This window comes from Macrobrachium rosenbergii, chromosome 27 (assembly GCF_040412425.1).
Source record: "Macrobrachium rosenbergii isolate ZJJX-2024 chromosome 27, ASM4041242v1, whole genome shotgun sequence".
NCBI classification, from domain to species: Eukaryota; Metazoa; Arthropoda; class Malacostraca; order Decapoda; family Palaemonidae; genus Macrobrachium; species Macrobrachium rosenbergii.
In genome coordinates, this window is record NC_089767.1 from 20,372,009 (window position 1) to 20,390,069 (window position 18,061).

The 18,061-nt window shown below is 35.5% G+C and overlaps 1 long non-coding RNA gene across 1 annotated transcript in view; it reads left to right on the forward strand.

Moving 5' to 3' along the window:
* The window catches only part of LOC136853463 (uncharacterized), a 568,042-nt gene that overhangs the window by 5,693 nt on the left and 544,288 nt on the right, over positions 1-18,061 (forward strand). The gene's annotated exons all lie outside the window — the stretch shown is intronic.

Below are 18,061 nucleotides of genomic sequence, written 5' to 3' on the forward strand. Positions count from 1 at the left end.
TTACTATCTGCTGCTCCTTGAAGTTGCAGACCATTTTCAGAAATAATCCTATTGTGGATGCCAAACATTGAGAAAATTCTTCTTGTCACTTTTGCAACCTTGTCACTGGGAGAGTTATTTCCTAGAGCTTCCAGCAAAGGAAACTTTGAATAGTAGTCAGCAATAATCAAATACGTTTCGCCATCTAAGAGAAAAAAATCAGTTCCAATTATACTGTATGCCAAGAGACATTTGGAATGTCAGGCATAATAGGATTAAGGGATTCCCTTTACTGTGCTGCTTGATATTTCTGACACTGCATACAATTTGCAACAAGCGTTTCAATATCTTTATAAATACCTGGCCAATACACACTGGACTTGGTGCGCTGCTGACGTCATATACACAACTTGTTTTCTTTTTAGTATAAGGCCATCTTCAATACTTAATTCATCTTCGTGGGACCAAAACTTTCTTACAGCTGAATGCACATCTCTTTGGTGTTCCGGAAATCCTTAAAGTATATTTCATAGGGGAACTTAATTCTTTGCCTTCCTTTGTGGCATCTTGTAACTCATTTAGTCGTTGGGTACCAAACTGGACAAAACACGCTGTTAAACTCAAGTCGGTTTCTATATCTATTCTGAAAGATCTTTCAGAAGTCTTTACAAACTATCTGCAAGGATCATCTCACAACCTGATTTATATTTTATTTCATAGTCATACTTCTGCAGTCTGAGTAACATTATTTACAGGTGAGCAGGTGCTGCTGTAAGATTCTTCTTGGAAATAATCGCTAAAGGACGATGGTCAGACTGAATAACAAAACGTTTTCTATGTGAATATGCATGAAAGCGTTCAGCTGCAAACACACTTGCTAATAGCTCTCACTCAGTGTTAGCGTACCTCTTTTCTGTATCTGTGAGGCTCTTGGAAGCATATGCAATAGGTTTGTTGTCTTGTAGCAATGCTGCTCCCAGGCATTCTTTACTTGGATCGACCTGTAAAATCACTGACTTCCTAAGATCGAAATATGCTAATGTTCTGGAACTACAAATTAACTTCTTGAGTTTTTCAAAAACCCGTTGGTGTTTGTTGAACACTGAAAATCACCGTCTTTCTGGAGAAGCTGGTGCAATGGTGCTGTAAGTGAGCTAAGGTTGGGAATGTAAGGTGCCAAATAGGTGACCATTCCAAGAAATGACTGAAGGTCTGTAACAATTTTAGGCACACTCAATTCACTAGTAGCTTGAACTTTTGAAGGATCGTGCCTTACGCCGTGTTTACTGTAGATGTTGCCAAAAAATGGTATACTTTCTCCCTTAATTCTGCACTTTGAAGAATTGAATACTAAAGTCCTTTTTGCTGTGCTTGCTGCATCAGTTTATGCATATTGTGGTCATGGTCATCTTCATTCACTCCATACACTACTATGTCGTCAGCATTGGCAACTGTTCCAGGAAGACCATCCAAAATTTGGTCCATGGCCTGCTGGAACACATCTTGGCTTGTTTTGAGACCAAATGGGAGTCTCTTAAAACAAAAACGACCAAAAAGGACTGTTGAATGTAGTCAGTAACTGACTCTCTAAACATGCACTCCAATATCCAGATTTTGTGTCCAGCTTACTGAATACACTTCTTTGGGAAATCGATGAGTGAGTTCTTCTACCATAGGGTGTAATGAAGTCCTCTCTTCAAAGCCATGTTTAACCTCTTAGGGTCAAGACAAATGAACAGACTGCCATCTGGTCTGTGAACATATGTGATATGAGACACCCAATTAGTAGGTTCTTTTACTGGATGTCTTACATCTAAGGATATCATTCTGTGTAGCTCGACTCTCATTTTCTCCCTTAATTGGATTAGTGCTATTCTGGGTGGATGTATTGTTAGTTTGACACTGTCATCAACTATCAGTTTATGTTCCCCAGTGAATTTACCAAGACCTTGGACTTTATCTGGGTAACTGCTAACCAAATCGGTAGGGGACTAGATAAATTTACATAAATTCTTGCTTTCTTGAAATGTCTGAATTTCACAGTTCAGATGTACCAAACCTAGAGTTCTACAAGTATGCAATCCAATGATTACTTGACGTGGAGTATCTGCAATATAAAATCTTGTTGGTTTCCACATGTTGCCAGGATACTTGCAAGATATTTTATTACACCCATACCTAGTGACGAATTACAGTACCAGTGACACTCTTAGTGATGTGTGTGATTAACTAGTATTTGTTGGAACTCTTCTTGCATTGATGTATCTTGGATATAAACTCTTGAATGTTTGGAGAAATAATAAATTACCTTGAGCGCCTGTGTCAACTTTTCCTGTGAGATTTGTTTGTCTATCGTTGTAAGGTTCTATTCAAATTGTTGCTAAAGCTTCATCATTGACATCGCTGAGAATATCACTGTCAGTATCCAAATAAATTGAATTAAAATTGAGATTTTCAAAATCTTCAGATAGACGAGACTCATCATTTTCATAGACATCACTATTTATAATATTAACTTTTCTACTTTTGCTCCTAGGCCTGCTGAATTTCTTTCCTTCACTCCTTCGAGTTGTATGTGGAGGCACTTGAGCATCAGGTTTTCGACTTCTAGACTTGCTTTTATCGCGTGTGGACTTGCATATTTCTCCCTAGTTGCCTATTTTAAAGCACCTATTACAGGACTGGATTTTAGCTGGACAGTTCTCTCTTATATCTAGGTCCTCCACAAAAATAACAGTTCTGGAATCTTGGTTACTCATAATTAACTTTGAAGTTACCTTGTGCTACATAATGCACTTGATCAGCACACCCAAACTGATGTATTTGGCTTGAGTTGCCTCGTAAGTTCTAGCAAGGCCTAGCGTCTTCTCTGAAGTTAATGTCTTTAGGTCTTGATCATAATTTTCTTTTGAACAGCAACATGTGCAATACCTTTGATCAACTGATCTGTTTAGTTACTTCTAGCAAATCAGAAGTGCTAAAATTACATTTCTGGTTTTGAACCTTCAAACGTGTAACATAGCTGTCTACTGGCTCGTTATTTTGCCGCTTAAGGCCATGAAGTTGAAAACATGCCAACTTAAAATTGGATTTTGACTCAAAATACTGGCTGAAAGCATTCCAGACATCCTCTAGATTTTTCTTTTGTTGATCCGATAAATGTGTCCAGTTATCAAATATCTCCACTGCTTTGGGCCCCATCCATAACAGAATATAGTTAACGACTTCATTTGGGGATTTACTGGATTATGTTGGAGTACTTAAGATTAATTGACAATATTGCTTAAAGCTCCTGAATTGCTGTGCTAACTCAGAAGCCTCCCAATTGAAACTAGGTGCTTTAATGCATGTAAGTCACTGGCATACACAATAGTGTTAGTGGGGAACTTGCAATTCCTTTAGTAGACATGTTTAAGCTATACTGACCTCTGCTACTTTAGGTTATGTTAAGCACAGATGCAAATGAGAAATGTCAAATCACTGTTGAGATAAGTTAGTCTAGGTTGAAAACATTGGTCACCTAAATTTACGGTAGGCATGATACACTAGCCTAACTAGTATTGCTATTCTTTTAGGTTTACTGCACTCGAAAATTACGAAAATCATGTTTCTTACTCTTAGGCTAATCATTCATAAGTTAACTTGTGCCAAATACCACTGGCATGACAACAGGTAAACTTACAGTCAACATCGGCTAGGCCTGGCCTAACCTATCCAAGTAACCTTAAAATTTCAAAAAGGCTGAACCTTATATAAAATAATTTAGGATTATCAAAATATGGCAATGAATCTTGCAGCTAACTTACTTCACTAAAGAAAGCTTATAATGCTAGGCTGCTGTAACATTTACTAGAAATAGTGTCATATCAAAACTATGTAGCATGTCTCTGCAACTTGCAGCCAGCAGCCTACACAGTTGGGCTAACTAGCATCATCAGAATTCTTATGAGGTGGGTTATTCTTGCTGCCACCATTTTGCATTATCCTTGGTAGGTTCTTGAAACTCCTACTGGGGAACTGTCATGGTTTTACTATCACTGAATTATTAATTACAGAATGTAAAGGACAATGCTATATCAACACATGGTGTGAATCTTCTGTTCCACCTGATGTTTTTACAGGATGTAAACATCGTAACGTTTTAGGAGGTAATAGGTATTAGAACAGTTAGGACCTAGCCTAACCGAACTTTATGTACTGAGTCCTAACCTGGCCCTCCACTAACATAAATTAGACTGCCAGGTCTTTCTTTTCTGTGTGTGATGTCACTAAAAAATAAAATTCCACTTGACCTTACCTTAATCACAATAAGAGCTTGCAGAAGTATCATGGAGGATGTTAGAGTATATCCTTGCATTTCACTCTTCTGTTTTCCCCTACCTAAAAAAAAATTTTGCTTTTCCCACTGTGATCCCCCTTAATTGTTAGATATAAGAAAGATTCAGTATCTTTAAGTCTGGGCCTAGCCTACCAATTTGGTGTAAAAATGAATATCAAAATATATTCACAATAATCGTTGAAATATAGGATAATGAATGATATTTTCAACTCTGGAACTTGGTTACTGTTTTAAAGTAAGTATTTACTGAACTACCAAATGTTCCATAGGAGTAGCTATCCTGCAGATGTAAGAGATTATAATTGTCATTTCTATCATTTTGTATTTTGCCTCACTGAAAAACCCTGCTTTCCCACTTTGGTCCCCCAATAATGGGAAGATTTAAGGAGTCCCAGAGTCTTTAAACTACTAATAAGGTAAGGAGTCCCAGAGTCTTTAAACTACTAATAAGTTATTGAAATATAAGATGAGTTGCATAACTCCACTAAAGGAACCATGACAGTGACCTGAAGCAGGTTTCTTTCAAGCAACCCATAATTTCAAAATAACACTTTCAGCGTTGTTCTTATAACCACATTTCCAGATGAAAATAATCTGCTAACATAACCTAGGTTATGCTAGTGGGGATCCAGGTAAGGACATGGTGCCCTAAGTGAGGTTAGGCAAGGTCACAGCCTATTACATTGATTGTACTGCTGCAAATTAGGTTAGATGGGGCTCTAGGGGGCAAAGCCCCACCCCCTCCCCTGGCCAGCTATTTTAATTTTTAATTTAATACCCTAGGTTAGGTGAGGTGGGGTTCAGGGGTATAAACCCCCCAGCTTAGGAAGGACTTGGTGCAAAAGGTTAGGTTAGGTTGCAACCCTACTTATGATAACTTTCGGTGCCCAAGGTTAGGTTAGGTGTGGTTGTGGGGGATTCCATGGTGATTTTTTGAAGGAGGTGCCCACGTTATCCTCATCTCCATATATCATTACCTCACCTACATTGGGAACTTCTGTGATTTCCTTTACAACATCATTGTCTGTATAGCAATACTAATCGGAGTAACCATGTATGTCTAATCTTATTTTTGAATGCAATTTCTATCAGTCTGATTTTCAAGTCTTATTCAATCCTAACTCAAAAATCAAGCTTGTACTGCATATTATTGTATGTGAATTGTTAGAATTGTTAGAACATATATATATATATATATATATATATATATATATATATATATATATATATATATATATATATATATATATATATATATGAACAAAGTTACAGCCACGAAGGAAAAGTAACTTTGTTCATATAATGACCATGTTATATTGTAGGGTCCCACGTGGACCCCACACACAGTCATCTCACTTGGCTTGCTAATCTCCTCACAACAACATTTCCGCTCGCAAAAAGTGTGGACACAAGAAACACAGTCAGGTTGTGTGATGAGTCGCCATAACTGTTTGTAGACGTGCGATGGCCGCTCGTCTCTTGTGGGTGCCCCACGTAGTGAGGAATTTCTTGGCTCCTAGGGCGAGTGGCATGCTGATGGATGACTTCAGCTGGCCCTTTAGCAATTCGTAGGTGACGGGGGTTTGAAATTCTGCGAGCCATCCTGCAATTTGCTTGAAGACGTCGTCCTGCAGGAATTTGATCAGAAGATTGTTTCCGTCCTGAAGAACCAAGCTTCTGGGTTGTGGGGCATGAATGGAGGTAGACATATGGTGGCGGCGGCGATGGTCTCACTGGAGAGGCTGGCATCATTGGGGTTGGCTGGGTTGGTCATCTCAGTGATCACCAACGTACCCAAGGCGTGAGTAAGAGTCAGCATCTACAAGCTTACTAATTTACTTAGACAACAAACAGACAGGTCAGTAACTCTTGTGAGCAGAAATGTAGCGCCTGACACCAGGTTAAGGAAAACAGAGGTCACCACACAATCATTTGTGTTTGTTGACAGATGAATATATACAAATAAGTTGATATACAAGGTATGACTGAAGGTATGGTACATATGGTTGAAATGCTGACATTGTAATTCATACGGTGGCAGTAATACATTTGATCTGACAATAACATGAAAGAAGATATGTGTATAAAAGATGCATGACGTATGCTGTGTTTCTTGTGTCCGCATGCTTTGCGCACGGAGATGATGTTGTGAGGAGATTAGCGAGTCAGGTGAGATGACGGTGTGTGGGGTCCACGTGGGACCCTACAATTTTATATATATATATATATATATATATATATATATATATATATATATATATATATATATATATATATATATATATATATATATATATATATATATATATATATATATATATATATATATATATATATATATATATAATGTACACATTATGTGTATGCATGTATGTTTGTGTGTCTTTACCATTAAACACTAAATATAGTATCTTATGCAGGATTCATATTTATGACATTCATTTAAGATGAAATGAAGGTAAATTGTTACCATCCACCCGTGGACATGAGAACTAGAATATTTGGAAAATTATAATTTTTGAAAAATTGTTTTTACAGTGAGATGTAGTTCCAAAAGAAAAGAGCCAGAAAGAAGGCCATTTGTTCCGTTAAAAACGGTTATTTTCTGCACTTAGGAGTTCTGAAATAGTTAAAGAGGAGTTCTGAAATAGTTAAAGAAAAGTGGTAAAATATACTAAACTCTAAACTTGTTGGTATCTAAAAGTATTACACAAGGGAAAAGGACCCTAATAAGAACCGAGTAAGGAAAAGGTAAATTCACTCAATCTTTGTAAGATAACCAACTGGAATTAAAAGTCTGTAGAGATAAAAAAAAAGAGAGGACATTTCTAGTCCCTCGCACTCTGATAACGTAGTAACGGAAATTAAACTGTCAGAAGTAGACCAAAGTTCTCCGAAACGTAAAAAAAAAAAGAAGAAAGTAAGACTTGAAAAAGAAATGACCCCAACTTGTTTTGATACGCCTAACTGATCAGAAAATATTCGGCCATGAGTAGAGAAAGGGAGTACAGAGAAATTATTGTAGCTTACGCAGAATAATTTATTATATTTAATGTTGCAATCTTATCTAACTAGTTCGAGTCGTAAGTTCAGTTATAATAATGTGCATAAGAAAATCAGTTGATGTGCAGTTGTTTATGTGTCAATCTATATCTTGCGCGTGCATATGAATGTATTTATACAAGCAAAAAACTTTGTTTCTCAGCTTGCTCATACAACTTTTTGTATGTTCAAGATTTCGTCTTCTCGTCCCTCATTTCTTTTATTATTTTATAGAATCATGATTCCTATAATTGGTAGCAAATGATTTCCCATAATTGGCAGCTGATTTTCTCCGTTTTCAAAGGAAATATTTCGCACACTTTAAGCATAGTAGCGATGGCCTCCGGTGCCGTAGCTCAGGGTTTAAGCATTTAGCTCGTGTTAGCAAGGTCCCTGGTTGTTTTACCTTTCTTGACGGCAATTAGTCAGCTGCAGAGGGATGTTAGCGACTGGTGTAGTCAGTGTGTGTATATATTATATGTATATATATATATATACTGTGTATATATATATATATATATATATATATATATATATATATATATATATATATATATATATATATATATATATCGATTATCATTCACAGTTTCGCACAATTTATAAATATATAATTTATAATATATATATATATATATATATATATATATATATAATATATATATATATATATATATATATATATATATATATATATATATATATATATATATATATATATATATATCGTTATCATTCACAGTTTCGCACAATTTATTAAAAGGAAGTTATATCATTATTGAGATCATAAACTGTGTGTTCTTTTGGGGAGCCTCTTTCTTTCTCGCTTCTTCTTCTTTTTTTTGCGAATCTATAATTTTTTTTTTTACTCTCATTACTCTCATTACTAGCTGCACACTCTTTCACACTAGATCCAGTATTGATTTTCCCAGTGAAGTGTAAGTCAACAGACTCATCCACATGATAATGAGTGTCCTTGCGGGAAGCCTCGCCTCGTTTTTATTCTCCTTCTGTCCTTCTTCCTCTCTTCTTCAAGTCTTATTATCCTCCACTTGCCTTTATTTCTATTTCTGTCTGGGTTTGTCATCAAATATTCCCTCAGTCTTTGTTTCTAACAAAGTTGTTAGAACTCGAGGAAAATGTTTTCGATCTCTCTCTCTCTCTCTCTCTCTCTCTCTCTCTCTCTCTCTCTCTCTCTCTCTCTCTCTCTCTCTCGTCGCCTATTCCTTTATCATCTACCCCTGTTTATCCTTTGGTCACAGATGAAAGTTATTATAATGAACAAGAATTTTCTCAGCTTCAGGAACATCAATTAAGAAATTGAAACAAAGTAACTATTTCCTCAGTAACACATCTTTTGGGAGACCCCCTATATCTCGCCCCATCTCTCTCTTTCAGTCTCTCCTCCACTCTTTCTTTTCCTTTACCCGCAAGTTCCTCCATTCTTTTGTTATTTTGCCTCATCTTACGTTCATTACTAGCTGCTCATATACTTCTTTCTCCCCAACACAGAAGTTGAAAGAGCGCTGAGTCGCATGAGACGTTTTATCGACTTTCTTAGTGAAGTGTAATTCAATAGTCTCTTCCACGATAATGAGTGCCCTTGTGGGAAACCAGAATTCTTCTCTCTCTCTCTCTCTCTCTCTCTCTCTCTCTCTCTCTCTCTCTCTCTCTCTCTCTATCCATTTTTCGGCTTATCGTCATCTCGTACTTTATCTTCTACTCTTCCTTTATTCTTGTGTTGTTTTGCCAATATTTTTTCACGATTATTAACCGTAAGCATTCCCTCTCTCTTTTTCTTCCCATCTTTTTCTCTTCAGTTTATTGCTGTTTTGTTTCATTTTAAAGTTATCACCAACTGCGGGTCATATTTACTCTCTCTCTCTCTCTCTCTCTGTCTGCACGGGGTTTTACTATTCGTTCTGCCAGCTTTTTCTCTCGCACACAAATACTTGCATCACTATATAGCAGAATTGAAGTCCCAGTTTTTTCTATAATGAAGTCTCCTAATAGGAGGACATGTCTTTTTTTTTAATTCCTGTCTCTGAATTTCATCGTCTTCTAGTTCTTAGATTTTTTCTTCTTCCACTCTTTTTCAGATCATGGAATGTCTGATAGTGAGCCACCATGTGTGGATTGGGAAGAGAGCTCTTGGGTCAAAGTCCCAAAGCCCAAGAGCTACTGAAGGCCATGGTTGTCAAAAACGTGGGAGAACCTTATATGAAATTTTCTTTATCACGACACATGCTAATTCAGTATGTCTTCAAAAGTGTTCGATCTGGTGCACTGCCAAACCATCAAATGAGGGTGAATGCTCAGCAGATTGAACACATAAATTCAGTTGGTACACATTAGAAAAAAAGTAAAGTATACCTTTGGTTAACCAGACCACTGAGCTGATTAACAGCTCTCCTAGGGCTGGCACGAAGGATTAGATTTATTTAACGTGGCTAAGAACCAGCTGGTTACCTAGCAACGGGACCTACAGCTTAGTGTGGAATCCGAACCACATTATGATGAGAAATGAATTTCTATCACCAGAAATAAATTCCTCTAATTCTTCATTGTCCGGTCGGAGAGTCGAATGCTGGGCCAACAGCGTGCTAGCCGGGAGCTCTACCCACCCCTCCAATGAAGAACTAGGTACATATTAGAACTTTTCAGACTAGATGGTACCAAAATTAAAACAAAACTTCTAGCTGATATGCTAGAAAGACAATAATATAGGGGTTATACGATTTTTAATCGCAAAATACTCAGAAGATTATGTGCTGTCTTTGGATATAAACTGATTAGATTGTACCTTTATTGTTGGGTGTGTTGGCTGTAAAGATAGCAAACACAAATGTTTCTCGCTTCTGGTGGAACGTCACGATTTTTAGGGTATGCGAAAAAATGGGGTCTATAGGGACAGTGAGTCGTCGTTTATTTTCAGTTGTTTTTCCACTTAGGAGACCTCGGTGTTTTAAAGCCATATGGTTTCAGAGAGTTGTGTGTCTGTTGTGCGCTGGGGATGGGTATTGTAAGCTTTTTGGCTTGTTACTATGATTCGTCACGGAAATAAAGATATTTACAGGAAAGTCAAGAAAGTTCATTTGAACACACTAACATTCGAAAGCAATTTGATGTTTTCCCTGGGAATGTGTTCTTACAGCAAGCTGTGTTTTCGTTAATGGGTTTTAATTCCTTTGGAAAATGGATAATATTTATTCGTAATGACTATTCCATTTTAGGTTTTCTTGTTCAAAAATGAATTAAAACTAACACCTTAGTGTCACTGGTAAACTTGAAATGATTAATGTTAAGAAAAATAATTTCTGCTGTTTTGCACGTAGTTAAGAAGGGATTTATAACAGAGGAGAAAAATGAATTAGTTAACCAGTATTTGTAAGTATAATGCATTGAGAGAGAGAGAGAGAGAGAGAGAGAGAGAGAGAGAGAGAGAGAGAGAGAGAGAGAGAGAGAGAGAATGTGGTTGGGGGTCCTGTCAATGGAATAATAAATGCGGCCAAGGATTGCCAATTATTGGCTGTTAATTGGCAATTGACGTACATGTTGCTGACGGTACTAAAAATATATACCCAGAGTGCCATGAAGAAAAAAAAATCCACTACAACAGTCTTCGTGTGTGTTTCATTCTATACATATATTATTTCTTAAAGATGTGTTACTATATCTTTATTATTTCTTAAGATTAATTTTACATACTGCATTAAGATTAATTTTACATACTGCATTTTAGTGAATTAGTTTAATAAAGTATCGTTTTCTAAAAATTTAATTTCTTTGAACAAATTTTATCAGAATTTTATCCATTAAGAAATGATATGGAATGTATTTGTAAATACGTCTTCAAAGAATAAATAATTACATTGGCATTGGTAAGCACTTTTGAATTAGATTTATTGGCAACATTTATTTTGAATGTTAAGATTAAGGAAATAAAATTAAGAAAAAATGAGGCTTCAGTTAGTTGGATTAATTAGACTTTAGCATGTAATAACTGAACCATGTAAGTTCAGATTTTTACGTCATGATTTTACTCGACAAAAACACACATCACGTGCCAGGGACAAAATGTTTTTCCAGCAGACTTATTGGAAGATGTCAAGAGGTCGCAGTGTGCATCACTCATGCATACAAACATTTTATCTTAAAATTCTCGCTTCTTGCTTTCGAAATGAAATACAACTACTGTTTGAATGACATTTCAATATTTGCCTGTGTATGTGGAGGAAAATTGTGCCTTTTTTCTGTCAGTTAAATTTATTGGACTATTTTTATTTTTGCGGTCTTTCTGCGTTTCTTGAATATTTTGCTTTTGAAATAGATGTTCATTTATAAAAATTTTAAGGTGAAATGGATCTGACATAACGATCACATGTGCTTAGTCATGATTCACGTAATATGGAGTAATGCTTGCAAAAAGTTTTACATGTAAGAAAAGGGCTAAAATCTTCAATTTAGATAATAAACAGGTTGTAAGAAGTACAGATCCTAATGATGATGACTGTACAACATATCATACCATAAGGTGTTGTTCCAGCGTAGACGCAAAAGATATAACGAATTTCGGTACTAGTTGCAGTAATAAATAGGTATAAATAGGTATTAGTTTCCAGAGGTCAGCAGTCCTAATAATAATAGTTTTCGTAGGGAGTTTCATTTGACCATATAATGAGAAAGAGTATTAAGTTTTCGTTGATTCTAATTACCTCCTTGCCTCCTCTTCACTCCAAAGCACGCACACACACAAATTGTAAATTTACTAATACCCTGATTTCATGATCAAAACCTCCAACATATAATTTTTTTTATCCACATCAGTTAGTTTTTAAACGGAAATTTAACCATTATGAACTTCTGAAGCTGTAATAAAATATATTTCACTAAGGCTGTACTATGTAACACATACTCAACAGATTTAAGAGATATATTAAAGAGCTTTTGGTGAACATTAGTTACTTTAGGCTTAATATTTATTTTCTTTATTTTGTAAAAAAATATATTTCTACTGGTTAGTAACATACCAAATTTGCTAATTTAATAAGATTCAAAACACTTAAAATAAAATTTCTTGCTTCTAATGAATGGCTGAATCAAGCAAAACGTGCATTTCTTTATGCATAGGAAAGTAATTCAGGTTAAAAGCTCATTAAATGATACTCTGCAAAAGCATTACTAACAAATAGTAATCAAATGTTATGACAATTTGATTTACCAGACTTTTTTATGTACAGAAATTCACTAACATTACCGGGTATTCTGAAGTGCTGGTGATATGCTTTGAAACTGAATACATCTAAATTGTTAACTAATATAAAAATATAATTGTGAATCAATTTTATTTAACTTCCCTGAATATTTCTCTATCATACTTGACATCTTAATTTGTTTAAAAAACTGTTACATCGTGTTGTAATTTTTTTTAAATAGATAAATGCATAAATAAGGATTACGTTCAGTTTGGGAAATGACCAGCTATTTAAGTGACTCAAGAGCAATTATAAATTGAAATACGAGGAGCTCTCATTACTTATGTTGTTTGTCTTACTAATAATGCGCACCGAGAAGACATAATGATGAATTCAGCAAAAAAAAAAGTAAAAAATGTGCCGAAGTTTCTTCGGCGCAGTCGAATTTTCTGTACAGCGTATAATGTCGAATGAAACTTTCAGCCACGGCCCGGTGGTGGCCTGTGTTGTTGGCACCTGTAGCGGTGCCAGACACGATTATGGCCAAATTTAACCTTAAATAAAATAAAAACTACTGAGGCTGTAGGGCTGCAATTTAGTATGTTTGATGATTGGCGGGTGGGTGATCAACATACCAATTTGCAGCCCTCTAGCCTCAATAGTTTTGAAAATCTGAGGGCGGACAGAAAAAGTACGGACGGACAGACAGATAGCTATCTCAGTTGTTTTCTTTTACAGAATACTAATACCACAAGGCGAAGCTGCAGTACCTTTGTTAGGCGCACTAATTTGTAAACATCAATTAACAAATCCTGTAATAAACGTGAAAAAACTTATATTATTGTTACTAAAATATTGACAGTGGTATAAAGAAAAGGGATGTGTACTGATAGCAGGGTAATATCAAAACAAGAAATAGTATGTACACTTGATAACATACTTGTTACCAATTCCTGGCTGGCGCAGAAGCTCTTATCATTGGGTGTGAGTTACTCCCAAGATATAGTGAATCGTTGAAGAGTTGTGAACAATAAAAAAATTGTATGTGTCAATAGGTGACAAATTCATGTTTTATATATATATATATATATATATATATATATATATATATATATATATATATATATATATATGTTATATATACATATATATGCATATATATATAATGAACAAAACTTGCTGTCATAAAAAAAAAACACAGACTCTAAACCAATAGGTATTAAAATAGATTATACTTTCTACTTCTTCACCGACTTCATCAAGACCGAATCACAGAATAAGGGGAAAAAATATTTAGTTATTTATTCATTTATTTGTTTATTTATTTATTTTTACAAAGTTTTGATGTTGCGCAAGTATGTCTTCTGCTGTTCAACTTCCTGTTGCCTAGTCTTAGGTACATGTAGTATTTTTCGCTATACTCTCTGTTTACTTAATATTTGTACTCGTTTTGAATATGGAAACATAAATCCCTATGAACGAATGGCATAAGCATGTAAATAGTCCCTTACTGCCTCTAATCATAAGATAGAAAATAAAGGAGAGAGAGAGAGAGATAGAGAGAGAGAGAGATAGAGAGAGAGAGAGAAAGGGTGACATGGGACAGGAATAGCCTGTTAGTCATTGGAGTAATGACGCCCTAAGGGCTGCCAATTGATAATCATTAATTGTTAATTGGTATGAATGGAGGAGGTGTTACAATTTATGATAAATGTGAGGGGAACTACAGATAACATTGGAAGAAGGTGACTTTTTTTTTATTGATAATCATTCATATCTTAACAAGTTTAATTATTAGGAAAAAATACCTTAACAGTAGTATACGCCCAGAAAACTAATGAATAAAACAAATATAGCTTTGTCCCTTTGCTAAAAATGTGAGGTGCTGATTCATGCTATGTAATAACAAATTGCTAATAATCCTGCATCAGGAGAGCACAATAAATAACTACAGTGGCGTTTACCGGGTGATAAGAATAGTCAGTTTAGTATATTTTTTATTCACAATTATTTGAAATTTGCTTTTGAAGTGATAGACCTGGGTGCTAAGTAAAACAATCTGTGAGGTCACAGAACAGTTAGGCTAAAATGAATAATATTTACTTCATTAATGGCACCTGTTAAACACTAGTAAAACTCCTTCTGGTAGTATCAGTATATAGCTGAGAACGCAATATTTAACATAAAAGTGGTGATTAACCCCTGAAAATTTTAATGAAATGAGTTACGAGACAAAACTCTGAGTACTTCGATAATTGTAAATACAATCTTTGCTGGAAATATTTTGAAACGCCTTATGGCGTGTATGCAGACGACCACTTGTCTATTCATGTTCGCTGTGATAATTAGATGACACATCGTGTATGGACAATAGACAAATACCGGTATGATAAAAATTATCAGTATTCTATATATATATATATATATATATATATATATATATATATATATATATATATATATATATGTATATTCTATATATATAAAAATATTGTATGTATATAAGTACATATATATGTGTGTATCTCTCTCTCTCTCTCTCTCTCTCTCTCTCTCTCTCTCTCTCTCTCTCTCTCTCTATATATATATATATATATATATATATATATATATATATATATATATGTGTGTGTGTGTGTGTGTGTGTGTGTGTGTGTGTGTGTGTGTGTGTATGCATGTATATATTTCTGTTGAAGTCGATGTCATTAATTTTGATACAGACAAATTTATTCATTTTCTGAATGTATCTAGATATCATCTTTGCATCTAAGGTAGGCAGGCCTATATGCTACTACTTAGAAGCAATAAAAAGTTGTGCGTATTTTCTTCCACTTAAAATTTACAGTCTCCAGCTGATTCGTTGCCTTATGACGATCCTGTCTGGATGGAATTTACATAGTTGTTATAGCTTAAAGTGATTTTATGCCGCCACAGGTTCTTGTTCCTGGAGCTGCCCGTAGTGTAATTTATATAGTCTCAGCAAAAATAAAAAATATTATCTAAATGGCGATATTATCTTTTATTTTTGTCACTGCATCTCAGTCTCGATTCGGTGCGAGTCACTTATAATTAAGGTGCACGTCTTTGCTTTACTAAGTTGCCGCTCCGTGTTATTGGATATATATTGCTCGTAAGGACTGGGCGTTGCAATTCTGGTGTGGTGCGAACGTTGGTCTTTGCTGATGAATACTTACAGCTTCTGCTATTTGTAAACGGCAGAGGTGGGGTTCACTTAGGAATTTTCCGTGCCCTCTGTCAGCATTTAGAGTGAAAGTTTTCGGTCGTAGGTGTCAGCATAAAGTTGAAAAATAGCGCCTTGGTTACGGTGAACTTATGAAAGCCTCCGTGCGTAGTGGTAATATTTTATGCCGAGTATAGGATACATCAACCGAACAAAGGCCTTCCTTTTCAAGGGTTTAAAAACTAAGATAAGATTTTTGGAACATCTTGCTTCCATAATGGAGAAGGATAAACATGAAAAGTACAATACATATAGAGAAAAGTATTGTTTCACCTGATATTTAACGCAGTCATGAATGTCAAGCGTAAAACAGCCAGTACCTACTTAAAGTCAGATTTCGTACCTGTGTCTTTGGGCTTCAGAGAATAAAACAGTAGCCGTAGGAGGAATCATGGTACTACAGAAGCATGTGGCAGATGAAGGATTGATGGACGTTGATGAATATGAAAGCTTCTAAATCCGGACGCAGCTCGGGGTTAACAGCTCAAGATCTATTGAAGAATTACAGTCTACACAGGATAATTGGAGGAGGAGGACAATGACGAGGAGGAGGAGAAGGAGGAGGAAAAAAGAATTGAAATTCAAAAGAGGTTATATTTTGCGTATTCTGCAGGAATTGATACTGAATTCACTAGCTTGGTCTCCAGTGATTTATGCCATAAAACTAAGAGACTTGAATAATTAATGAAGTTCTAGTTCCATACCTGGAGTTTCTTTTTTAATTTTTAAAGAACTGAAACCCGTAATATTACTAACCAGAACCACAGCGCTAATCAGGATAACGTACAAGGAAGAGCTTGCAACTCAAAGGACCACCAATGAACCTATTTTCCGTTGCATTTTTCCATGTTTATCATCCTCCAGTGTAGACGCAAGAGTTTTCGGAGAAATTTTTTCGTGAACTCTGTCTTAGGAACAAAATACCCCTTGATGTACTGTAATGGGGAAGGAACAAAATACCCCTTGATGTACTGTAATGGGGAAGATATACAACTCTGATACCCTAAGTGCTACACGCTAACTATGATGGGTGATTAATCTCCTTATTTTAGTGTCTAAACCCTTGAAAAGAGTTCGCTCTTTCTTTGGCCTTCATTCTCATCCGGAGGTGATGTTGATGGTCTGGAAGTATTGTAATATTTCATATTTACTATTTACATTACTGACTATGAGTCCGAGTGCTTGTTTCCTACGAACTAGCAAAGAGTCTATGTGGAGAGAGAGAGAGAGAGAGAGAGAGAGAGAGAGAGAAATGATCGTGGTTGTCCATGCTGTGAATCGTCTAATCTCTGCAGTTAGGGATTTTTTTCCCATTTACAGTTCATCATGAACGTCCTTCAGGGTAGTCTGTATAATGTTTATGTGACCTTTATCTTTTATTTCCAGAAATAGGTTGTGTGAAAATGACACACGGGACTCGTTCTACTTATCATTTATTTTATTATTTTCTTTTTTATCACAGGGCAAGTGCACAATGTAAAATGCAGTTTACATTTGCCAGTACTTTGGTCATTTCGATATATCTTATTTAACGACTTTTGGGATAAACAAGACCTTCAACTAAAGATTGCATAATACGGAACTTTAATTCTTATCCTAATAAGATCTTAAACCTTTTGATCAGAATTATGTAATGAAATTGTTCAAACCATTTGTTTTCTATATTGGAGTTATAGTGCTTGACTGATACTTGCTGTAAATGAAAGTCATCATATACCAGGGTGTGGGGTATACAACCGCATCCCTAAAGACTTGCTGAGAAACGGGAAGGTCATACTTTAGTTTTTATCAAAGCATGTTTAGTTACATAAATTTGTAATGTTTAGTTACGTAAATTTGTAATTTTCCCCTGTATCTTTTCTACTTTTGTTAACTTCTCTTCTTTCTTTTTGCTTTGTTTCTTTGCCATTCACTTTTCATTAACATTTGCATCTTCTTCTTCTTCTTCTTCTTCTTCTTCTTCTTCTTCTTCTTCTTCTTCTTCTTCTTTTGGGATTAGAATTGCGAAGTCGCTTAAGCTTCGAACTGGCGTTGCCTGACGACTTGTTTTTCTCCAAACGGTCGAATAGTAATGTCTTCCTTTCAGGAATGGCCCATTCGGAACAGAGTTAATGACGCCCTTGCCGTTTAAGACAGAGACACGGCCGTGTTTTCTGAATTATACTTTTTTCTCATGCAATTTCACAGACTCACTCGTAGCTTCTTATAATGTATCTGTATTTTATGTCCACTCCGGAAAAGGGGGTTATTTAAATCTGTTTTGAC